Here is a 26573-nt window from a genome sequence, read left to right on the forward strand (position 1 = left end):
GAGCATCTCTTTGGTGCCAGGCTCTGGCTTAGGCGCTGAGGGGGGCAAGGAGTCTGGGCACAGCCATGGGACTGTCTTCAGAGCTTACCGTCAAGGAAGGGAGATTAGTCATGGAACAAGCAGCTGAAATACTTGGCGGCCTCTGATAGGTTCCTGAGATTTTTCGAAGAGAAGGCAGAGACAGGAAAAGGCTCTGTTTCCTGGAGTGGAGAGGGCTGGGACTTGGAAACCAGTCAGGCCTTGATACTCACCTTGGTTTGGCCACTTCCTAGCTATGAGACTGGGGCCTCAGTTTCTTCATCTGTAAAATGGGTGCAACAATGCCTATTTCACAGATAATGTGAAAATATCTCACCCAGTGTCTGCATGGAGTATCACTTGGTAAATGTTAATTGAGAAAAGAAAGATTCTAAAGTCTTGGTATGATAACTTATGGAGAGTCATCAAGTCTGAAAATGTATTAAGTGCCTAATTTAAAAAAAAATTGATATCTGGTCTTTTTTTTTTTTTTCTTTTGCAAGGAAGCTTTAATCTTTATAACTTAATTTATTTAATGTCTTAGGCCAGGCTGTGTGTGGCCTGCAGGATCTTAGTTCCCCGACCAGGGATTGAACCTGCACTCATTGGTTAAGGGAGAAGTCTTAACCACTGGACCACCAGGGAAGACCCAAGGTCCTAATTCTTGAAAACCTTTAAAATGACCTAAAACTGAGCTTGGTACTCACCCACCTTGCAGACCTTGTTGGGCTTTAACCAGTTCAGCGCTTTATGAGACTTCAGTCAGATTGTGCTTTGAGATGCTGGCGAAGCCTGAGTTTATTTAATTGTGAAACAAAACAATTAAACTACCCAGCTGATAAGACAAGGGCAGGAGTCCTTGGATGGGGCAGCTCCTGCAGGCTTTTCTTCACATTTTTTTAAATACAGGTTTGAAACTAAGTCCTCAGGATGAGACCAGGAGGGAAGCACAGGAAGCTGAAGCCACTGGGCTCTTCAGCTGCTGAGGCATTGGGACCAGACCAGGCAGGCCCAGGGAGGAGGGAATCCAGATGGAAGCAGGACACAGATTTGCTCAGGTGTCCCTGTGAACCGGGCCTTAGGAAGCCTGTTCACGTGCAGCCCCTGCACTCAGGTTGTCCCATCTTGCTTCAGATCTTTCCTAGTCATTGGCTGGGATAGTGAGCAAGCATTTTCACCTCTCTGAACCTCAGTTTTTCCATCTGTAAGCCAGGATGACAGTATCAATTATTATATAGGATATTTGTGAGATTTCACTGAGATAGTTCACATAACTTGTCTAGCATGGAGGCTGGCTTTCTGTAAGGGTTAATAACAGTTGTTGTTATACTGTTTGGGGTGTGTCAAGTCTTATCATTCTGTGATGAATTCTGCTACTCTTGTTATTCTGCTATTGTTTCTTCTTTCCTCTGGGAGTTAGACTTAAGAGCAGGAATAGAGATGCAGATGTAGAGAATGGACATGTGAACAGTAGGGGAAGGAAAGGGTGGGATGAATTGGGAGCGTAGCATTGACATATATACCCTACCATGCATGAAATATATAGCTAGTGGGGAGCTGCTGTATGGCACAGGGAGGTCAGCTTGGTGCTCTGTGATGATCTAGAGGGGTGAGATGGGGGAGTGGTGGTGGAAGGGAGGCTCAAGAGGGAAGGGACATGTGTATACGCAGAGCGGATTCACTTTGTTATGCAGCAGAAACAGCAACAACGAGAAAAGAGTACAGGCCTTTTAGAGCATTGAGGGTTGAATTCTTGCCACTTTCGGTGGCAGGAATTGGCCTTACTTGTGCTTCCAAGGGAAACTCAGCAGAGAAGGGACTCCAGAAAGGTGTCCAGGACAGCTCTTCTCGCATACAAATGTGCCCCAGAGTCACCTGTGGGGAAGATCTGACTTGGCAGGTCTGCTCTGGGGCCTGAGGCTCCACATTCTGCAGAAGCTCCTGGATGATGTGATGCTGCTGGTCCAGGGAAGCTATCATCCATCTGTCTACCCTTAGATAGGCCTGCATTTGAAGAAAGGTAGAAACTTTATTTTTAATGTAATTCCCATATTGTTTGAATTTGTTAGAAGAATGTTTTATTTTTGTTGAGAAACAAAAACAAAAAGCCCCAAAGAAATGTTTTTAAAGCCTAAATTGAAGCATCATGCTGTAGTGGTAAAGTTAGGACATCAGTAAGAAATGTTCTCTGATCCCAGATTAGCTATTTATTAGCTGTGTGATATTAAGAAGGTCACTTGGCTTCTCTGACCTAAGGTTTATTATCTGTAAAAAGCAGGGATTAGGGGTCTTACTATGAGATCCGTGGATAGAATTTAGCAGATCTGTTTTCATCTTTTTTTCCCTACTAACTTCTAATGAAATTTAACATTATCTGCCTTTATATAGACAATAAACCACAGGATGCTTAGCAATATCTGTGGCAGTATTGACAAGAGAAACACAGATATTTATACATCACATTAGAGCTGTACCAGTTATTCTGACCTACTTTGAAGATCTTGATGTATTTTGAAATAATCCCACTTGCCGTCACTGCAAAATTGTGGGAGATACTAGACCTACTGCCCAACCTTGTCATTTCTAAGATATACATTTGTTTAAAAATATTTTGATAACTTTCAGTATTATTGGTTTCTTTCATAATCCTATAAATATAATTTATACAATCAAAAGCATTACTCTGAGAAACGGGTCCATGGCTTCATTGGTCTGCAAAACACATGCCCTAGTCCAGATGATTTCTTCAATCCCTGGTCCTTAGGGAAGATGATGGTGGTGTCCAGACAGCCTGGGTTTTCTGTTAACTCGTTCCCACCTGGATTGCTTGCAACGTGGTCCTTTTCTACTTGTGTGTTTCAACCAGTCGACGTGCTCAGGGACATCTTCTGCTGGGACCATGCCTAGACCATACATTTGTGAGGAAGCCCGACCTACCCACAGCTGGAGCTGGCTGCAGGGATTGGCCTAGGTCCGCGGTGAGGTCAGGGCACTGGCTGGCCTTGGGGCTGGACGGGAACCCTCCAGGCCTTTTGTGTGTGGTAGGTACTTCCCTGCTGCCTAGTGTGGCCATTTTCTCAATGAACCACAACTTTTTCTTGGCTCTCACCTTATGTTCCTTGGTCTGGTCATGTTTCTTTTCATCATGTTCCATTCTGGGATTAGCCAGTTGTGTGTGAAGAGCAAGTGGTATTGCAGGAGGATGGAGAAACATGGACTCTGAACCGTGGCAGCTCCAGCCCTGCTGTGCATGGTTCTGGCAAAAGCGAATGTAAGGCCAGGTCTCCAGAGAGCCCTGCTGCAGGACAGGAGGGCACGAGGTTGCAGTCACCTTCTGAGGCCAGGGCCGAGCGGACCATTGCAGCCTGTTTAGCCACATGTGTTTGAAATTAGTGGGAGGTGCCTGGTAACTGTGATTCTCAAAGAAGTGCAATGGTTCCTGATATGTAGGAAGATAATTGTACCTCCTCTTTCGTCGTCAAGGCAGGTTGTAGATTTCTTTTCAGAGATCCCTCTGATGAAGTGGGGTGAGCACACCACTGGACACCTGGGAGCAGAGGTTCTGGCTGAGGTTCTCTGCCTGCCTCGCAGCTTCTGCCGGCGCTCTGTGTGGCTCTGATCTGCATGTGTGGGCGGGGTTCGCAGGGCATGTGTGCGGCTCCCACACCCAGTGTGATGCAAGAAACAGTGATCTGGGAACTCTTTGTGCTGTTAGGAATGGATTAGATGAAATAAAGAAGTAAAAATGCCATATGAAAGCAAAGTGTTAACGTTGCAGAGAGTGTGTGCATGCGTACAAGGAAACTGATTCAAGCCATAAATGAGGAATCACGTTTAATGCTGCCAGCAACATCCTCATGTAAATACCGTCTGATAGGCCCAAGTTATATCTGCTGTTATGCCAAGAAAGGGGATCTTTGTGTTCTCTAAGGCCTGGAGGGACTGGGTGACAGGCTGGGGAGTGGTGGAGGGCAGTGTGATGCGTGGGGAAAGCATGGGCTTTCGATTCAGAGATGCCGGAGTTCAAATGCCACCCCCAGCACAGGTGCCTGGCTCCGAGCTATAAACCCTTTGAGAGACGTCTCTTCCAGATGAGATGGTAGTGCTTACCCTGTGGAGTTGGTTTTAGCAAAGGATGTGCTGTCTACACCCCCCAAACAATTGCTGCTGTCTGTCACTCCCACCACCCTCTCCACAGAGGAGCAGCCCCTCTGTCACATCACATCTAACCAATCCCTGCCCAGCACAGGGACAGACAAGTGGCAGCTGCTCGCTGGCAGCTTATCCCAGGTGGGCAGCTGTCAGGAGGGAAAGGGAGGGGAACCGCCTTTGCATTTGTAAGCATGTGCTGATGCTTCTTCCCAGCTCCACTTTGATCCCTGCTCAGCCAAAGGGGCTGGCTTTGAGTCATTCTCTAGGGCTCTCTTACCTCTGGGGGGTGCCTAGGGGCCAGATGGGTATACTCGTCCTCTTTCTTCGGCTGCCAGCCTCTCTGGACACGTGGACAGGCCGACAGAAAGACAGACTCCAGACCACACTGCCAGGAGGCGGTGACTAGGAAGTGCTGGTGGGCTGGGCTGACCCATCATCTAGAGACCCCCGTGTCAGATGATCTTCGAGCAGGCTGGGTAGTCTCCTGCTCTAGGGCAGAAAGGCTAGGCTTCCTGGCAGCCTCTAGGTATGCGACAGAGGGCAGGCAGGAGTCCACATGCTCTCACCAGGACATGGGTGTTGGGAGTTGAGACACTGTCGGGGCTTCCTTGGATGCAGCCGCTGCACCAGCATCCACTGTTTACCCTCAGCATCTGGCAGCGTGAATTCTCAACAAGCTGTGCTGTGTTTAGTCACTCAGTCATGTCTGACCCTTTGCGACCTCATGGACTGTAGCCCTCCAGGCTCTTCTGTCCATGGGGATTCTCTAGGCAAGAATACTGGAGTGGGTTGCCATGCCCTCCTCTCCCAACAAGCTATTGGCAACTAATGAATGGATGAGTGGCGGGATGAATAGAAGGAAAGCGTGGGCACCGTTCAACCCAGGTGACTGGGGGGAACTTCACTCACTTCCACATTTGGTCTCTCATCACCCCCTCAAAGCACACCCCTTGACTGGCTCCCACTGTGCTGGATGCCAAAGAGGGTCCAGGATGACCAAGTGTCTCTTTGTCCCTTGAGTGCCAGGGTCATGTTCACGGTGTGTGCCTGCACCCAGCATGCTTCACTGGACAACTGGCACTTGGCAAGCATTGAACTGAATTGAATTTACACTGTAGCTGAGGGGCTGATGGGAAAAGATGCTTGTGACGGATCATCTGCTCAGATTGACTTACCAAGAGACCTTACCTCCACCATCCTTTCTGCCCTGGGCTATGCTAGGGAAAATCTGTGATAAGCTGTGCTCTCCTTGGAACCAGGGCTTTGTTTCTCTGCCCTGGGAGGGACTGGCTCTCAGGGATCCGCCTCCAGCCAGGGTCAGCTCCTCGCACAACTCCAAGGGGCGCCATTCAATTGTGCGGCCCTGCCATTGGCATCCTCTGGAGCCCAACAAGCAGCGGGAGGCTCCTATTTGTCTTGGAAACAGAGGTGCATGCTTGGGGAAGGGTCCCCGGGCCATCTCCTTGGGGGCTGGCAGGGAAAGGACATTCACAGGATTCCTTCCCTCCCGAGGGCCTCAGACATCAGACTGGATGCTAAGGACTGACCTCCCATTCCCCTCAGCTTGTCGGAGCTGGGCCAGAGGGGAGATGGGGACAGCCAGTGCTGGGCCCTGCCCCAGGCAGCCAGCATCGACAGGCTCCAGGGGACGGCGGGTGGGTCGAGGCTGGGAGGTGGTGAGGCGTGGGGGACTTGTCAGTGTGAACTGACTTTCCTTCAAACTAAAACGTTTGCAGAAACCCAGCCAGAGTTGATTTATGAGCCCCACATATTTCACAGGTCTTAACACATCCCCCAGGAATCAATGAGGTCAGACAGAACAGACTTTGCATCCGGAATCAGTATGAAATTGGCATCTTCAACAGTTCCCGTGGGAAGCAGGGGATAATAATTTAAGGGAGATTATATTAATAATGCAAAGGCACAAAAATCCTGGACTCAGCTTCATTCCCATTGGGGAGAAGACAAGTCATCTGTTTTCTGCATCTGAGCTGGGTGAGGGGTGGCCATCTCTGCTGGGGCCACTGTGACCAAAGTGAAGCATGATGGGATGCCAGCACCACAGCGGACAATGAACTCAGTGCCAACAGCAGTGACCACAGTGTCCCGCACTGTGTCTGGTGCATGCTCCATAACTGTGATAAATAGACATTTGTGATTATGTATTTAACATCTCTATGTCCAGCAGGAACTTTCTGTCCTGTTCACCATTGTATTTTTAGTGCTTGATAAATATTTGCTTAAAACTCAACATTTAAAAAACTAAGATTGTGGCGTCTGGTCCCATCACCTCATGGCAAATAGAAGGGAAAAAAGTAGAAGCAGTGACTGGTTTTATTTTCTTAGGCTCCAAAATCACTGTGGAATGGTGACTGCAGTCATGAAATTAAAAGACGCTTGCTCTTTGGAAGGAAAGCTGTGACAAACCTAGATAACATATTAAAAAGTAAAAGCATCACATTGCTTACAAAGGTCCATGTAGTCAAAACTGTGGTTTTTCTGGTAATCATGTATAGATGTGAGAGTTGGACTATAAGGAAGGCTGAGCACTGAAGAACTGATGCTTTTGAATTGTGGTGCTGGAGAAGACTCTTGATAGTTTCTTGGACTGCCAGGAGATCAAACCAGTCAATCCTAAAGGAGATCGACCCTGAATATTCATTGGGAGGACTGATGTTGAAGCCGAAGCTGCAATACTTGGCCACCTGATGCAAAGAGCCAACTCACTGGAAAAGACCCTGATGCTGGGAAAGATTGAAGGTAAAAGGAGAAGAGGGCACCAAAGGATGGGATGGTTAGATAGCATCACAACTCAGTGAACATAAATTTGAGCAAATTCCAGGAGATAGTGAAGGACAGAGGAACCTGGCATGCTGCAGTCCTTGAGGTCTCAAAGAGTCAGACACAACTCAGTGACTGAACAACAGCAACAAAATATTTGTTTAATAAGCAGAATTATATGTATAGAGGTGAATTGTATTTATAGAGTCAAATGAGCCAGAGAAAATGATTACTTCTCAATAAATATTAAATTAACCACATGGGTTAACTTATTATCATTAATGAACTTTATTCATGTATCATTCCCGTGCTGGGAGCTGTGCTGTGCACAGAAAGGTAAACCAGGCATCATCGCCGCTCTGGAGAGTTCCGTTCTCTTGCCAGGAGTTGAGGTAGGTTGGTAGGAGGTAGGGAATCCAACACATACACAGTTACAGCTCAAGGAAATGGGACAGTAGCCAAAGGAGGTATGAGATTCTCTGTTGGCCCTGGCTGGAGTGGTTGCAGAATCCTTCCACAAGGACAGGTGTTACACATCTGTGCATTCATTTGATTAAACAGGTATTCACTGAGTACGTCTCTGTGTCAGATACTGCCAAGTTCTGGGAGGGGATCTAAAGATGAATAAGACTCAGTCCCTGCCCTCAGGATCTCACAGCTGAGCAGATGTGAGTGGGGCTTGGGGAGGGGTGGATACATATAACTCATCAGAGTCTTTCCGTGAGCTTGAGTATGAGTGGTGGTGAGAACAGTATGGCCAGGTGCTGTAGGAGCGCCCACAAGGAGTAGGGATTCTGCTCAGCATAAGTCATGTCCAACTCTTCTGTGATCCCACGGAGTGTAGCCTGCCAGGCTCCTCTGTCCATGTGAGTCTCCAGGCAAGAATACTGGAGTGAGTGCCATTTCCTTCTCCAGGATATCTTCCCAACCAAGGAACTGAACCCATATCTCCAGCTTGGCAGGTGGATTCTTTATTACTGAGCCACCTGGGAAGCCCCTGGCAATGGATATGATGGCCTTTGAGTCAATCTTTGGAGGCTTGAGTAGGATTTTCATGTGGAGATGGGAAAGGGCTTTCTGAGTTGAGGGAACAGCCTGGACAAAGACGTGGAGGCAAGAAACTTCATGTCATGTTGAAGAATACTGGTGAGGGTCAGCCTTGGTCATGAGTCCATTGGTCATTTGCCCATTTGTGATACCCAGTGCATGGCTGCTGCGTGGACATGAGGTGCGGCAGGGGAACAGGCATAGAATGACAGATGAGGCTAAGAAATTTGGCAGGAATTATCATGTATGCCATGATAATCTCTTGGGCTTTGTTCTATGAACACTGGTTTTTAAATGGAGGAGTAGTGTCTTGATATCTGTTTGAAGAAGATTCCTGGCTTAGGGCCCCAGTGGACTGGAATCTTGATTTAATCTCATCACTGCACAAGCTCGGGGTAGAAGGTATTGTGGCTCCTGAACTTTCTCTTTCTGGGCTCCATTTCCCTGTCTACACAATTGGGTTGGACCACAGTCTCCAAGGCTCCCTCCAGCCCTGACTGCTCAGGATATGGACATGATTGTGACAACTAAGTGGAGACTAGCTTCTGGAGGCAGGTAGACTTAGAGGTGGTATCTTTTCATTGGAGGCAGTGATTTTGCAGTGAGTCTAGACTCTGGGGGTTAATTTTCGGACCACCCCCAATGATATCACCTCCATGCTCCACAGAGTCCTGGTTGGAGCCTTTTTTTAAAATTAATTAATTTATTTTAATTGGAGGCTAATTACTTTATTTTAGTGGCTTTTGCCATACATTGACATGAATCAGCCATGGGTGTACATGTGTCCCCCATCCTGAACCCCCCTCCCACCTTCCTCCCCATCCCATCCCTCAGGATTGTCCCAGTGCACCGGCTTTGAGTATCCTGTTTCATGCGTTGAACTTGGGCTGGTGATCTACTTCACATATGGTAATATACATGTTTCAATGCTGTTGTCTCAAATCATCCCACCCTCGCCTTCTCCCACAGAGTCCAAAAGTCTGTTCTTTATATCTGTGTCTCTTTTGGTGTCTCACATATAGGGTCATTGTTACCATCTTTCTAAATTCCATACACATGTGTTAATATAGTGTATTGGTATTTTTCTTTCTGACTTACTTCACTCTGTATAATAGGCTCCAGTTTCATACACTTCATTAGAACTGATTCAAATGCATTCTTTTTTAATAGCTGAGTAATATTCCATTGTGTATATGTACCACAGCTTCCTTATCCATTCGTCTGCCAATGGACATCAAGGTTGCTTCCATGTCCTAGCTGTTGTAAACAGTGCTGCAATGAACATTGGGGTACACTTGTCTCTTACAATTCTGGTTTCCTCAGTGTGTATGCCCAGCAGTGGGATTTCTGGGTCATATGGCAGTTCTATTTCCAGTTTTTTTAAGGAATCTCTACACTGTTCTCCATAGTGGCTGTACTAGTTTGCATTCCCACCGACAGTGTAAGAGGGTTCCATTTTCTCTGCACCCTCTCCAGCATTTACGTTTGTAGACTTTTTGATAGCAGCCATTGTGACCGGCGTGAGATTGTACTTCATTGTGGTTTTGATTTGCATTTCTCTGATAATGAGTGACGTTGAGCATCTTTTCATGTGTTTGTTAGCCATCTGTATGTCTTCTTTGGAGAAATGTCTGTTTAGTTCTTTGGCCCATTTTTTGATTGGGTTATTTATTTTTCTGGTATTGAGCTGTATGAGCTGCTGGTATATTTTTGAGATTAATTTTTTGTCAGTTGCTTTGTTTGCTATTATTTTCTCCCATTCTGAAGGCTGTCTTTTCACCTTGCTTATAGTTTCCTTCGTTGTGCAAAAGCTTTTAAGTTTAATTAGGTCCCATTTGTTTATTTTTGCTTTTATTTCCATTCCTCTGGGAGGTGGGCATAGAGGATCCTGCTGTGATATATGTGAGAGAGTGTTTTGCCTATGTTTTCCTTTAGGAGTTTTATATTTTCTGGTCTTACATTTATATCTTTAATCCATTTTGAGTTTATTTTTGTGTATGGTGTTAGAGTGTTCTAGTTTCATTCTTTTACAGGTGGTTGACCAGTTTTCCCAGCACCACTTGTTAAAGAGATTATCTTTTCTCCATTGTATATTCTTGCCTCCTTTGCCAAAGATAAGGTGTCCATAGGTGTGTGGATTTATCTTTGGGCTTTCTATTTTATTCCATTGATCTATATTTCTGTGTTTGTGCCAGTACCATACTGTCTTGATGACTGTAGCTTTGTAATATAGTCTGAAGTCAGGCAGGTTGATTCCTCCAGTTCCATTCTTCTTCTTCTTTTTTTTTTTTTATAAATTTATTTATTTTAGTTGGGGACTAATTACTTTACAATATTGTAATAGTTTTTGCCATACATTGACATGAATCAGCCATGGGTTTACATGTGTTCCCCTTCCCGGACCCCCCACCCACCTCCCTCCCCATCCCATCCCTCTGGGTCATCCCATTGCCCCGGCCCTGAGCCCTTGTCTCATGCATCGAACATGGAATGGTGTTCTGTTTCACATATGATAATATACATGTTTCAATGCTATTCTCCCAGAACGTCCCACCCTCACCTTCTCCCTCAGAGTCCATAAAATTGTTCTATGCATCTGTGTCTCTTATTCTGTCTCACATATAGGGTTATCGTTACCATCTTTCAAATTCCATATATATGCATTAATATACTGTATTGTTGTTTTTCTTTCTGGCTTACTTCACTCTGTATAATGGGCTCCAGTTTCATCCATCTCAGTAGAACCGATTCAAATGTATTTTTTTTTAATGGCTGAGTAATATTCCATTGTGTATATGTACCACAGCTTCCTTATCCATTCGTCTGCTGATGGACATCTAGGTTGCTTCCATGTCCTGGCTATTGTAAACAGTGCTGCGATGAACGTTGGGGTACACGCGTCTCTTTCAATTCTGGTTTCCTCGGTGTATATGCCCAGCAGTGGGATTGCTGGGTCATATGGCAGTTCTATTCCCAGTTTTTTAAGGAATCTCCACACTGTTCTCCATAGTGGCTGTACTAGTTTGCATTCCCACCAACAGTGTAAGAGGGTTCCCTTTTCTCCACACCCTCTCCAGCATTTATTGCTTGTAGACTTTTGCCATTCTTCTTTCTCAAGATTGCTTTGGCTATTTGAGGTTTTCTGTATTTTCATACAAATTGTGAAATTATTTGTTATAGTCCTGTGAAAAATACCGTTGTTAGCTAGATAGGGATTGCATTGAATCTGTAGATTGCTTTGGATAGTATACTAATTTTCACTATATTGATTCTTCCAATCCAGGAACATGGTATATTTATCCATCTATTTGTGTCATCTTTGATTTCTTTCATCAGTGTTTGTTTTATAATTTTCTATATATAGGTCTTTTGTTTCTTTAGGTAGATTCATTCCTAAGTATTTTATTCTTTTCATCACAATGATGAATGGAATTGTTCCCTTAATTTCTCTTTCTGTTTTCTCATTGTGAGTGTTTAGGAATGCAAGGGATTTCTGTTTGTTAATTTATATTCTGCAATTTTACTTTATTCATTGATTAGCTCTAGTAATTTTCTGGTGGTGTCTTTAGGGTTTTCTATGTAGAGGATCATGTCATCTGCAAACAGTGAGAGTTTTACTTCTTTTCCAATATGGATTCCTTTTGTTTCTTTTTCTTCTCTGATCGCTGTGGCTAAAACTTCCAAAACTATGCTGAATAGTAGTGGTGAGAGTGGGCACTCTTGTCTTTTTCCTGACTTTAGGGGAAATGCTTTCAATTTTTCACCATTGAGGATAATGTTTGCTGTGGGTTTATCATATATGGCCTTTATTATGTTGAGGTATGTTCCTTCTATGCCTACTTTCTGGAGGGTTTTTATCATAAATGGATGTTGAATTTTGTCAAAGACTTTCTCTGCATCTATAGATATAATCATGTGGTTTTTATCTTTCAATTTGTTAATGTGGTGTATCACATTGATTGATTTGTGGATATTGAAGAATCCTTGCATCCCTGGGATAAAGCCCACTTGGTCACAGTGTATGATCTTTTTAATATGTTGTTGCATTCTGTATGCTAGAATTTTGTTGAGGATTTTTGCATCTATGTTCATCAGTGATATTATGGAGACTTCTTTTAAGCTTGAGGCAGAGATGAGTCCTTTTTGAGTACCTCCAGGAAAGGGTCATCAGTAGATGGTGATGAAATTGGCTTTGACTGTGATGATAGCACATGGCCTGGTTCTGTAAGAAATCTGGCTTTGCCTTTATAACACCTGGGGAGAGTCTGCAAGCAGCTGGAGCAAAACACAGATTTCTTGCAGAGCCAAGACTCTTCTGAGATTGACCAATGAGCTAAGAATGTAAGAGTGCTACAATCACGCCTTTCAGGGAAATCCCCCCCCTCGGTTCTTCTAAACAGACCCTTTTAAAGGATCATCTCAATCTCATTCAGCTGCACAGAGCGGGAGTTGGCCAGGGACCAGGTGGTGCTGGCCTGTGGTCTGATGGCCACTCACTGTGGGAGGCTTGATCCTGTGGTTACATCCTCAAGTGACTCCCTTCATTGTAATAATTCCCACTTGAACACTGCCTCTCCATTTTCCAAGTGCTTTCACATCCACTAACTCACTGAATTCTCAGACCAGTAGGCAGGCTCAGAATCGTTTCCCCATTTCAGAAGGATGACTCTGAAGGGCTGTGTGACTGTTGCAACATCTCACAGTTTGTCCATGGAAGAGGCCAACCAGAGTGTAGACTTGCTGATCTTCAGACCCAGCTCCTCCCGTAAGATGTGTGCTGACTACATTGGCCTCCTTTGTCTTCTCAAACAGAGTAGGCTCTTTCCTACCTCGGGGCCTTTACATTTGCAAATCCTTCTGTTTGGAACTCTCCCTGGCTCATTCCCCTTTTTCAGGCTTCAGCTCAGTAGATGATGTCTTCTTAACGAGCCCATTCCTCTCCACCCTGTCCGAAGTCACCCTGCCGTCATTGTCTGTCACAGCTCTTATCATTATCTGCTCTGAACTTGCTGTTGTGTTGTAGTTCATTCGCTCACGCTTGTCCACCTCTTTGTGATCTCATGGACTGCAGCACGCCAGGCTTCCCTGTCCTTCACCATTTCCTGGATTTTGCTCAAACTCATGTCCGTTGAGTTGATGATGCCATCCAACCATCTCGTCCTCTGTCTTCCTGTTCTCCTGCCTTCAATCTTTCCCAGCATCAGGGTCTTTTCCAGTGAGTCAGCTCTTCACATCAGGTAGCCAAAGTATTGGAGCTTCAGCTTCAGCATCAGTCCTTCTTATGAATATTCAGGGTTGATTTCCTTTATTCCTTTAGGATCTCCTTGCAGTCCAAGGAACTCTCAAGAGTCTTCTCCAGCACTGCAGTTCAAAAGCATCAATTCTTCAGTGCTCAGCCTGTTTTATTGTCCAGCTCTCACATCCATACATGACCACTGGAAAAACCAGAGCTTTGACTATACAGACCTTTGTGGGCAAAGTAATTTCTCTGCTTTTTGATACGCTGTCTAGGTTTGTCATAGCTTTTCTTCCAAAGAGCAAGTGTCTTTTAATTTCATGGCTGCAATCACTGTCCCCATGATTTTGGAGCCCAAGAAGACAAAGTCTCTCACTGTTTCCACTGTTTTTCCATCTACTTGCCATGAAGTTATAAGACTGGATGCCATGATCTTCATTTTTTGAATGTTGAGTTTTAAGCCAGCTTTTTCACTCTCCTCTTTCACCTTCATCAAGAGGCTCTTTAATTCTTCTTCACTTTCTGCCATAAGGGTGGTGTCTTCTGCATATCTGAGGTTATTGATATTTCTCTTGGCAATCTTGATTCCAGCTTGTGGTTCATCCAGCCTGGCATTTCGCATGTTGTGCTCTGCATATCAGTTAAATAAGCAGGGTGACAACATGCAGCCTTGTCATACTCCTTTCCCAATTAGAAACCAGTTGTTCTGCATCCAGTTCTAACTGTTGCTTCTTGAACTGCATACAGATTACTCAGAAGGCAGGTAAGGTAGTCTGGTATTCCCATCTTTTTAAGAATTTCCCACACTTTGTTGTGATCCACACAATCAAAGGCTTTAGCAAGTCAATGAAGCAGAAGTAGATGTTTTTCTGGAATTCTCTTGCTTTTTCCTTGATCCAGTGGATGTTGGCAATTTGATCTCTGGTTTCTCTACACTTTCTAAATGCAGCTTGTAAATCTGTAAGTTCTTGGTTCACATACTGTTGAAGCCTTGCTTGGAGAATTTTGAGGATTACTTTGCTAGCATGTGAAATGAGTGCAATTGTGCAGTAGTTTGAATATACTTTGGCATTGCCCTTCTTTGCGACTGGAATGAAAACTGACCTTTTCCAGTCCTGTGGCCACTTCTGAGTTTTCCAAATTTGCTGACATATTAAGTGAAGGACTTTAACAACATCATCTTTTAGGATTTGAAATAGCTCAGCTGGAATTCCATCATCTCCACTAGCTTTGTTTGTAGTGATGCTTCCTAAGGCCCACTTGACTTCACACTCCAGGATGTCTGGTTCTAGGTAAGTGATCATAGCATTGTGGTTAGCTGGGTCATTAAGATCTTTTTTGTATGGTTCTTTTATGTATTCTTGCCCCCTCTTCTTAATATCTTCTGCTTCTGTTAGGTCCATGCTGTTTGTTCTGAAATAGAGCAGGTTTAAAATCATCTGGAGGACTTCAAGCACAGTATCAAAATATATTGCATCCCCACGTGAGTTTAGTTAACATCCATCACCACGCACAGTTAAAAAAAATTTTTTTTCTTATGATGTGGACTTTTAAGATATACACTCAACAACTTTCAAACATGCAATACAGTATTATTAACTCTAGTCACCAAGAGTTATATTTCATCCCTATGACTTATTTGTTTTATAACTGGGTATTTGTACCATTTGACTCCCTTCACCCATTTTGTCCGCTTTCCCGATGCTGTCTCGGGCAACCACCAGTCTATTCTTCTATACAGGAGCTTTTTCCCCTTGATTCCATGTGTAAGTGAGATTCCATGTGTAATTCTAAGGAATTTGTCTTTCTCTGACTTATTTCATTTAGCATAATGCCTTCATGGTCCTTCCATGTTGTAGCAAGCAGCAAGATTTCCCTTTTTATGGCTGATTTCCTTATCCATTCATCCGCTGATGGACATGTGAGTTGTTTCCATATCTTGGCAGTACTTGTTCGTTTATTGTCTGTTCGATCTCTTGTTTCTGCCATATCCTTGTTTATGCCTGGTCCATCATTGATGCCTGACAAGTATTTGTCAAGTGGGTGTTGACTGAAGACTCAGATGAACTCTTTTATTTTATTGTCATCCCACACCTAAGAAGGAAGGTTGAACAGTGACAGAAACATGGAATTATTTGGTCTGATCTCTTCTCCCTGTTACCTTTTTCTTTCAGTTTTTCACTCTTAAGCTTTTTCTGAGGGTTATTATTACTATTATTGAATTATAGATGATGTACAAAAATATATGTTTTATGTGTACCACATAGTGATTCACCATTTGAAAGGTTATATTCCATTTATAGCTATTACAAAATATTGGCTATATTCCCTGTGCTGTGCATTATATCCTTATAGCTGATTTTGTACACAGTAGATTGTACCTCTTGGTCCCCTATCTCTATCTTGCCCCTCCCCACTTCCTCTCCCGACTGGTAACCACTATTTCATTCTCCACATCTGTAAGTCTGCTTCTTTGTTTGTTGAATTCACTAGTTTGTTGTTCTAAGGGTTATTATTAAATCGGTGTACAGTTTTCATGGACAATTTTCATGAAATTCCAGATGAATGAATGAGGCTATCTGGGTTGAAGGAGGGCTGTCCAAAGTCCAACCGGGATATCCAGCCAAGTGTGGTTCCCTGAGTCCACCATGTCTCTGTGCTGTACTTAAACTTTGATACTCACCTCACCTCACCTGACAACAGGTGAGGAAGAGCGCACACATCCTCACTCTTCCCACATGGGACAAACTACCGGCAAGCCAGCTGTGGTTGTGATGGATTAGGGGCATGCAGGCTGTGACCATGGCTCAGGGTTTTCCTCTGTGATGAGCAGATTGACATTACGGGAAGAAACCTTCATCTTGGGCTTGTCAGCATTTTGTTCAAACAAACTATGACCCAGCCCAGATATCACAGCTCTAAACCTCTTGGGAACTTTCTGGGTGAGTGAATTAGAATTTTAGGACTAGCTTGCATGGGAATTCCCTGGTGGCTCAGACGGTAAAGCATCTGCCTGCAATGTGGGAGACCTGGGTTTGATCCCTGGGTTGGGAAGATCCTCTGGAGAAGGATATGGCAACTCACTCCAGTACTCTTGCCTGGAAAATTCCATGGACAGAGGAGCCTGGTAGGCTACAGTCCATGGGATGGCAAAGAGTCAGACACAACTGAGCAAAATCACTTTGTGCTGCATGACTCACTTTTGTGCATGGGACACTTCTAATTCCCAGAGTGGTACTTTCAGAACCTAAAGTGTCTGAGGCCTCTCCTACCCTGTGGTTTCAAGAGAAAAAAGTTGAGATTTTGCCAGACTGAAATTGGGTTTTAAAGGTAAAATTTGATTTTCCTGGTCAAAGGGGAGTTGAAGATGAGGTCTGAGGTGTTTATGGAGTGCTGGGAGTGGGGGCTGCGGCCAAGATGGCCCATGCTCCATCCTCCAGTTGTGGGCAGGACTCCTTCAAGGATCCATGGGAAATGGAGAGAGAGTGGGTGTGTGTACATGTGCTCACACACGTGCCCACACAAGAAGAGATGGGTTTGCAAACCACATGGCTGCTCTGGAATACATATTACACGGGCAACTACCTCTGCCCAAGAGAGTCAAGAAGTCAACCCAGAGAAGGGACAGGCATAGTTTAGATGGGAACCTGGAGACCAGGGGTGAGACGTAATTTGCCCAAAGTCACCTTACCTGTCATTTGCAGAGCTGGGATAGAGCCCAAACTCACTGAATTCCTGATTCCAGAAAACCGTGTGGTGCTGTGGAAAGAGACCAGATTTGAAGCTGAGTGACCCTTCTTATCTGTGGGCCTCACAGAGGACCGTGATCTGTAGGGTTAGTTTAGGCCCTCACTCATTGTGGAGATAAGAGATGAACATCATACAATCTCAGATGGACAGGCTGGGGAGCTCTGGTTCTGGCACCGGTGTTAACTTTTATATTCTAAGCAGTTTGGGCAGGCTAGTGTTTGTCAGGATAAGGTGAGTCAGGGCATAAACACAACTGTCTTTCTAAAGCAGATTCATTGCATTGGCCACAGTTGCTTTCACTAGAGTCTGGTTTCGTGGAAATTCTGCTCCAACCCAGCTGTGTGGACAGCCCGAACTGAATCTTCTTTGTGAGTCATACAGCAATGTTCTTTCCATGTTCGAGCTCCATAAAGAGTTATAAATGGGGGACTTGCCTGAAGGTCCAGTAGTCAAGGCTCTGCACTGCCAATGCAGGGGGTTCGATCTCTGGTCAGGGAACTAACATCCCACAAGCAGAAGAGCATGAACAACAACAACAACAAAAACCAAATAAGCAGTTTAAAAAATCCAATTTGGAAAAGAGTGTTGTAAATGAAATAAATTTGACTGTTAGCATGATCTCCCTCTGAAGATGAAAATAAAAAAGGTGGCAGGAGACCCTGGTACTTCAGAAGCAAACGAGTCACAAAAGAGTTAATAAAATAGAAAGCGATTATGAGACAGCAGGAGATAGTGTGACTTGGCTTTTAGCTCTCATGAGGAGGGCAGGCTTGCCAGGATCACATTCCAGGGCAGCCTACTGACCTTGAGGAAGAGTATGTGGGGTTCGAGTTGAGTCCAGTGAGCCACACGCACACTAAGAACCCTGAGACCGTGTGGAGGAGAGGGGAGGGTGAGCTGTCACGTCCCTCTGAGGGTCTGGGGACAGTCTCTAGGGCGGGAGGTGTTCGGGGCCAGGGAGAAGCACACAGGAAGTCTGAGGGCACTCGGGCTGCCGTAACAAGTACCACAGACTAGGGGGCTAGGACATTTATTTTCTCACAGTTTTGAAGGCTGGAAGTCCAAGGTCAAGGTTCCAGCAGAGCCGGATTCCTCTGAGCGCCTGAAGGGAGGGGTCTGTTCTAGACTTCTCTCCTTGGCTTGCAAAAAGTTATCTTCACATCATCTTCCTTCCATGTGCATCTCTGTGTCTAAATTCCCCCGTCCTGTGAGGACTCCAGTCACATTGGACTAAGATCCACCCTAATGACCTCATTTTAATTAATACCTTCTTTAAAAACCCTATCTTCAAACACAGTCACATTCTGAGGTCCCGGGGCTTAGAACTTCAGCAAACAAATTTTAAGAGACACAATTTGACTTCAACATGTGAATTCTGGGGGGAGCACAATTCAGCCCTAAACACAGGACACAGTCCTTTTCCTCCAGGGGTTGGTGGGGGGGACCCTTGTGACATTAAAGGCCACTCAGAAAGCCAGTTTTTGGTTTTATCCTTAATGACCCAGCTGTTAGGTGATTTCCCCCAAGAAGCCTTCTTAGATCTTTACTGCTCTGTCCCAAGCCCGTTGGATTCCCTCCCCCCACCCCTTGAGTTCCTCAGACACTTAGCCAGTACCTCTGTTGAGCCATTTATCATCATCTTCCTTAGACTTCATTAGAAATGTGTTTGTGCTGCTGATTTACTGAAGCCTCATGTCTTAGGCATCTTTGTGTCTCTCTCATAGCCCATCGCCTCCTGCCTTGCATGTGGACCAGGTTCGGTAATATTTGTTGGCTTGTTGATGGGCCGGCTGTCCAAGGAAGTTGGGTAATAAGTGCTGGATAAACAGGAAGATGCAGCTATTAATAAAACAGCCACAGCAACATGCCTTTCCTCAGAGTCTTTGCACTCATGGACAAAGTTGAGCTCCTGGGTTTATCAAAAAAAGAAGCTCCTTCCACCCTTCTATCCTTGTTTGACCACAAGGGGTCAACAGAGAAGTCTGCCATCTGGGTTCTCAGCATTCTTAAATCCCGAGAGTTCAAAAAGAATGACTCCTCTGGCCGGTCTTGAAGAAGCGCTTCAATCATGGCTTGAATAATGGCATTCATTTGGCCGGGCTCTGTGGATGCTCCTCCCTCCGCCCCCAGTCCTGTGACCTTCTGTCCCCTGTTTCTTGGCTGAGCATCTGGGTCTGCTGTTGAGAGCAGAGGCAGTTTCGGGAGAGTGAGGGTCCTTCCCACGGACCCAGAGCCACACAGCCCAGAAAGCCTGACTGTGCAGAAACAGCTGGGTTTTGGCAGGCTGATTCTGAAAAACAATGCTGATAATTTAAAATCACTATTTCAGAATGGTGTACAGAGGATGAGGAATGTACTATTAGATAAGGGAGGTCACTCGTCTTGTTAAGAGAAGACTCCTTGGAGGACTTGCTCTGAAACACGTTCCCTCCCCTCCTACCTCTACTTTCTTCTAGTAAAGCTTTCTACCTGGTTCCAGGAGGGTAGGTATACCTGGATATTGATCCCTTCAGCTCCTGGGATGGTTGCCAGGGCCTTGGGATGCTTGAGTCCTTGGACCAATTGCCTTGGTTCTCTCCATTGTGCCTTATATACTTTTTAGAATTTTCTATATATGCCCCCAAATGGAAAAGGTTGGTGAGGACTGCTTTAGACTGATGTGTTCTGCAGAGATGTCTAGGATTACTGAGCAGGTTTTTCAGTATTTACCTTTTAAAATGAAATACATTCACTTATTACTTTTGGTGCTCTGACTTTGGACAAAGTGAAAGCCAACATTAGGACTCTATGATTCATTAAAGTTGTAGGGCAATTTGATTACATTCAATGTATTAATATACAAAAAGGTCTTAATGACCCGGATAACCACTATGGTGTGGTCACTCACCTAGAGCCAGACATCCTTGAGTGTGAAGTCAAATGGATCTTAGGAAGCATTACTGTGAAGAAACTAGTGGAGGTGATGAAGTTCCAGATGAGCTATTTAAAATCCTTAAAGATGGTGCTGTTAAAGAGATGCACTCAATATGTCAGTAAATTTGGAAAACTCAGCAGTGGCCACAGGACTGGAAAAGGTCAGTTTTCATTCCAATCCCAAAGAAGGGCAATGCCAAAGAAAGTTCAAACTATTGTACAATTGTGCTTGTTTCACATGCTATTAATAACAAGGTTATGCTCAGAATCCTTTGAGCTAGGCTTCAGTGGTACATGAATGGAGAACTTCCATGTTACACAAAATGAATTTTGAAGAGGCAGAGGAACCAGAGATCAAACTGCCAACATTTATTGGATCATGGCGAAAACAAGGGAGTTCCAGAAAAAACATCTACTTCTGCTGCATTGACTATGCTAAAGCCTTTGACTGTGTGGATCACAACATATTGTGGAAAATTCTTAAAATGATGGGAATACCAGACTGCCTTACCTGTCTGCTGAGAAACCTGTATGCAGGTCAAGAAGCAACAGTTAAAACTGGAAATGGAACAATGGACTGGTTCAAAATTGGGAAAGGAGTATGACAAGGCTGTATATATTGTCACCGTGCTTATTTAACTTATATGCAGAATACATAATACAAAATGCCAGGTTGGATGAATCACAAGCTGGAATCAAGATTTCTGGGAGAAATATCAACAGTCTCAGACATACAGATGGTACCACCCCAATGGCAGAACGTGAAGAGAAACTAAAGAGGCTCTTGATGAGTGTGAAAGAGGAGAGTGAAAAAGTTGGCTTGAAACTCAGTATTAAAAAACCAAGATCATGGCATCTGGTCCCATCAATAGAAGGGGCAAAAATAGAAGCAGTCACAGATATTATTTTCTTGGGCTCCAAAATCACTGTGAACAGTGACTGCAGCCATGAAATTAAAAGATGCTTGCTCATTGGAAGGAAAGCTATGGCAAACCTAGACAGCATATTAGAAAGCAGAGATATCACTTTGCCAACAAAGGTCTGTATAATCAAGGCTATCGTTTTTCATAACTGAGAAGTCCAGGAGCAGAATTAGCCCCAGAGATGGCTAGATCCAAGGGCTCATGTGCTATCATACGGACTTAGTTTTTTTCTCTCCTGGTCTCCCGTCTCCAATACAAAGCCTTCTTCATTCTCGGGGTAGGCTCTCTCAAGAGGTATCCCCTAGCAGCTGCAGGCTTTTCTCTTACCGGGTTAGCAACACGAGAGAGTGCTTCCATCTTTAGAACACTGGTAAAAGGATGTAGTAGGATTTTGTTAGCTAGTTTGGGTCACATGCCCAGTCCTGAGCCCATCACTGTGACCAGCAACAATTTGGGCTGTTGATTTACTGAGCCTACATCACCAACCCAATGCTGGAGCCAGTAGTGGGTTGTAAAGCTGTCTGAAACACTAAAGGTGAGGAAAGATGGTTTCTCAAAGGAAATTTAGAATACTGTTACCTTGTGAAAGGAGTTTGGATGCTGAGTGGGCAAGAGCTGTACCTGGGATCTCCTGTCTCCAATACAAAGACTTCTTGATTTTCAGGGCAGACTTTCTCTTCCACACGGAAACAGAGGGAACAGAAGGACCATCGTTTGTTCTGAGTCAACAGTGATAGATAAAGGAGAATGTGCTCCCCAGCTGATTCAGTGTCCATTGTACATGCATCTTCTGTGACATGGAGGGATGGTCGCCAGTAAAGAAAGAAATAAGGGGCCTGGAACTGTCCAGATGCTACCCATCTGTCCATCATGTAGCCAGGTATCCACACTGCTCCTTGAAGACAACTAACGCTCTTAGTCATTAAAAATTGCCAGGGAGATAATAACATGAATCCTCTTTATAGAAATACCACGCTGTTATAATTTTCTGAGTCAAGGAGAAATGCCTGTTGCCTTGCTCAAATCATTTGTGTTGCTCTTTCTTATCCTGCGCTTAAGAAAAACGAAAAATAAAACACAAAGTATGGCAGATTAGTACTGAGTATAACCATCATCATCATCATAGCACATTAAGGAGCTTATGTGTCTCTGATTCCATTTTTATTTTTATGGTGATGATACATTAATTCTGGGCTTCCCAGGTGGCATTAGTGGTAAAGAATCCACCTGCCAATGCAGGAGACCCAAGAGACATGGGTTTGATCCCTGGTTCGGGAAGATCCCCTGGAGAAGGGCATGGCAACCCACTCCAGTATTCTTGCCTGGAGAATCCCATGGACACAGGATCCTGGTGAGCTACAGTCCATAGGGTCACAAAGAGTCGGACATGGCTGAAGCGACTTAGCACTCACTAGCACTGATAGGTTAATTGTTTGTGTACGTTAATTGCCTTTACTCACATGGACAGAGTTTTTGATCCTTCTTTATCTCCTGGTCCTTATCATAGTAAATCTTGGGAATGGCCTTGGTTTTCTTATCTATAAAATAAGGATAATGCCTATCTCATGTTTTTCTTCATGTTTTAAAGAATGTATACAAAGTATGTGATGTTAGAATAAGTAAGAAGTGTAGCTATGTGTAGCCGTGTATTTCCTAAGACTTGTTTCATTAGAGTAATTAACTTCTACCCTTAAAGAAAAGCCCCATTGATCACTTACAGAGTGAGGATAGCTTCTAAGAGCTTTTGAACTGGAATGATGGTTCAGGGATACACCACTGCCCCATGACTGGGAGAGAAAATCCAAAGCAATTGAAGACTGCTTTTCTGGAAAAGGACCGGAGTTACGCTCACGGCATAGTACTGAGATGTCAGAAGTAGACTAGAATATTCCCTCAAAGTATTTAATGGAGAAGCATCTATAGGAAGACCTTAGAGCCAGGGCCAGGATTTCTGGGCCTGACGCCAGATCTGCGCCTCACAAGCTGTGTGACCTTGAATATGTGTCTTAAGACACATATCCAAGAAGGTATGGAAATTTCAATTTTACAAAGCAGTGCTTTATTGTTTTCTAAGATAATTATACCAGTTTACATACTAATTAGCAGTGATTAAGATTTTCTATTTATCTTCAATCTCATCAACACTTGGTATGATATACTTCCTAATTTTTTACCACTCTAGTAGTTGTAAAATGGTATTTTTTGTGTTCTAAATTGCATTTCCCAGGTTGCTAATGAGGTTAATCATATTTTAATATATTTATTGGCCATTTGTATTTCTTCTTTTGTGTAATTGTCTGATGGTATATTTTGCCTGTCTTCCTACTGGATTTGTTTTCCTTTTTGTACTTGCGATTTGTATGAATCTCTTTATATATCTATATACTTATCCTTTTTTAATTGTATGAGTTCCGATTGACTTCTCCCAATTTACGGCTTATCTTTTCAGTATCTTTATGGAGTTTTTTGAACAACAGACATTCCCAATTTTAATGTAGTCAAATGTTTTTGTGGAGGCTTGCCTGAAAAATCCTTCCCAACCCTAGGATCATAAATATGTTTTCTTATATTGTCTTTTGAAAGTTGTAAAGCTTTGCTTTTCACATATAAATCTTAAATCCATTTGGAATTTATTAGTGTATACGGTGAAAAGTATAGATCCAGTTTCACTTTTCTCCACATGGACAATCACTAACCACCCCAGCGCCTGTTCTTGAGTAGCCCCTCCCCTCCCCGTTGCTCTGTGCTGGCCCCTCACTTACCTATCAAATATCCACACTTGTGTTGTTCCTGTGTTCTCGCCACTCTCTTCCATTGTCAGTTTTTGCACCAATACCTCTCAGTGTTAATTATTATAGCTCATAATAAGTCTTACTATCTAATAAAGCAGGCTCCTTTTTCAGAAGTGTCTTGGATAGTCTTAGGTCAAGTGCCTTAAAAAACACTTATTGAGATTTTGGTTGTAATTCAGTGAGTTTCTAGGTGCATTTGAAGAGAACTGACATCTTCATTTTACTGTATTTTTTTGTCTATATACATTAAATCTCTTCCTTTTTTGCACATCTTTGTCTAGATTGATTTCTTTGAAGTGTATCTATATGTGTGTATATATAATACATATTTTTGTTGTGATATTTATGATATCTTAAAAAATTCATTGTTTCCTTTGTTGCTAGTGTATAGAAACAGAGTTTGTTTTAAAATATTGACTTATATCTAGATAGCGTGTGAAATTCTCGTATTCTTTCCAATACTTTGTAGAATCTTTTGGGTGATTTTAACAAACACACTATCTATGAATAATGAAAATTTTGTTTCTTCTCTAATTTTTAATACATTTTCTTTGTTTTTTATGTCTTACAGTACTGACTGGTACCTTTAGAATAATATTGGACATAGGTATTGACAGCAGAATTCTTGTGCCTTTCTGATAGTGAAAGGACTATGTCTATTGTTTCCTCATTAAGAATGTTTTCTTTTCTTTTAATTAATTAATGGTTATTGAATTTTATCAAATGCTTTTTCTACAACTATGAGATAATTATATGCTTTTGAAATCTGCTTTTGTGAGGAATTGCAATGATAGATTTTCTTATTAAACCGCCTTTCATTCATTCTTAGTATAACCAACTTTTTCATGATACAACATAATTTGTTTCAAATAAACTGCTGTATTTGTTTGGCTCATATTTTGGTTAGAATTTTTTCATCACTGTCTATATATTAAAATGACTTGTATTTCTTTTTAAAACTTACTCTTGCTGGGTTTGATATCTTGATAGCATGACATTCTTCCTTTTCTATTCTCTGGAAGGCTAGAATGATTCATGGAAAGTTTATTGGAATTTTTCTATAGATCATTGAGGTCTGATTTTATATGTGTGTGTGAAGATTTTTAGCTACTGATATAATTTCTTTAACAGTTATGGAACTTTTGGACTTTTTACTCTTTCTTAAGTCAGTTTTGCAAAGTTATGTTTTTCTAAGAATTTGTCTATTTTAAGTTTTCAAATTAATTTGCATGAACTTTTGCATAGCATTCTTTCTATTTTCCTTTAAATCTCTGCTGAATCTGTTGCTATTCTGTAGTTCTGTTGCTGTTTTTCATTCCCAGTATTTTAGTGCTCTTTTAAAAATATGCTAAAGTCATATCTATTTTATTAGTCATTTTTGAAGAAACAGTTTTTGGCTTTGTGGATTTTTTTTTTTTTTTACTTTTTGCTTTTTATTTCATTATTTTTCTGCTTTTACCCTTAGTATCTTCTTTCTAATTTTTTAAAAATTTCTTTGTTCCCCTTCTAATTTCTTTTGCTGGATACTTAGCTCATTAATTTTAAATCTTTCTTCTTTCCTAATATTTAAGACTATATATTTTTCTTTATGTTGTACGAATTTGGATATGTAGTATTTTCATTGCCAGTAAGTTCTAGGGATTTTCTGATTTATTGTGACTACTTCTTGTGGCCTATGATTTATTTAGTGATGAGTTTTTACATTTTATGTATTTATGGGAGTTCTTTTTTTTGTTATTGATTTCTACTTAATTGCACTGTCATCAGGGAATATGATTTGTGTGATAGTGCGAAATTTGCTTGAAACATGATTTGTTCACTTTGTATCTGCAGTGCCTAGCATAATGCCAAGATTGTGGAAGTTGTTTGGTAAATGTTTGCTGATCTAATGAATGACAGATGATTGAATGTCTAGTGACCAGGCATTAGAGGAATTAGCTCTTTCTACTCAGCCAAGTTGTCCAAGCCTGCCAGCTAGATCTTATTCCAAAATACCCTTGCAAACGCGCACTAGGAATATAATGGCCCGCCAAAGCCGTCTCCTCTCCTGCTCACACCCTTCCTCCTTTGGCCTGCGAAACAGACACCGAGTGGGTGGGTGAGAGGTTGCTTGCAAAACTGATAGTGTGAGACCATCAGACCCAGTCTTCAATGTAATAGAATTGGATAATTGCTTTACACTTATTTCTGGAGAGAAATATTTCTTCTATAATGGTAATAGTCTCTAAAATATGTATGAGTTGGCATTTCTTCCAAAGGAAACTCTTATTTCACTGAATCCGTGAAAGTAATTAGACATGATACACCCATTTAAAAAACAGAAACACTGACATAAACCTAGGGAGTGTGAAGCTGGAATATAAAGGAGAAACTAATTAATTCGAAGCTTCTCTGTCTTTTCCTAAGCCCCTGAGAAGGGCCTTCTGAAGATGCCTATTCAACAGGTCTTAAAAGGGGTCCAGAGGGAAATATGAGACCATTCTTCTTTCCGAGTGTATCTCAGGAAAGACGGCAACGTTTATACATTAAAACAGCACTCATATATTGTAACAACACTTGCATCATATTATGATAATGTTCATATACTGTAACAATGGTCATACCTGATAACAATGTTTATATGTTGTAATTGACAGTTGACATGGGGCCAACCAGAAAGTAGAAGTTAACTTAGTTGTGCTCCCCAAGAGTATCAGGTAAGAAGCCCTTCCCCGTTTAGGTCTCTCTCTTATCCTGTGTCTTCTCCCTACCTTGTAATAGTCTGTTCTACAAGATCATGTCCTTATTTTGTATGCAGAGTCAAATTGTGAGCCTCCAGCCATGTCTATGTCTTTTCCTCTTGTGTCCTCTAGAGGGCCTCCTTAGCCCTGCATAGGTAAGAGGTGTAAAGTGAGTGATGAGAGTAGGGAACTCCTCTGGAGCAGAGAGGATTCAGATGTATCAAACTTTCCAGATGAAGGA

The 26573-nt window shown here is 42.8% G+C and overlaps 1 protein-coding gene and 1 long non-coding RNA gene across 4 annotated transcripts in view; one reads left to right on the forward strand and one right to left on the reverse strand.

The window, feature by feature from the left end:
* FBLN5 (fibulin 5) overlaps positions 1-26573 on the forward strand; it is an 86653-nt gene that overhangs the window by 15448 nt on the left and 44632 nt on the right. The gene's annotated exons all lie outside the window — the stretch shown is intronic.
* Positions 17182-26461, reverse strand: LOC145528962 (uncharacterized). Its single transcript, XR_014070819.1, has 4 exons — positions 26363-26461; positions 21400-21868; positions 19872-19988; positions 17182-18801 (listed from the first exon to the last, which is right to left on the reverse strand). It is a non-coding gene; the product is annotated as an uncharacterized LOC145528962 (long non-coding RNA).

The sequence above is a fragment of the Giraffa tippelskirchi genome, chromosome 12, assembly GCF_054371585.1.
Source record: "Giraffa tippelskirchi isolate mGirTip1 chromosome 12, T2T-mGirTip1v1.2.pri, whole genome shotgun sequence".
Lineage (NCBI taxonomy): Eukaryota > Metazoa > Chordata > Mammalia > Artiodactyla > Giraffidae > Giraffa > Giraffa tippelskirchi.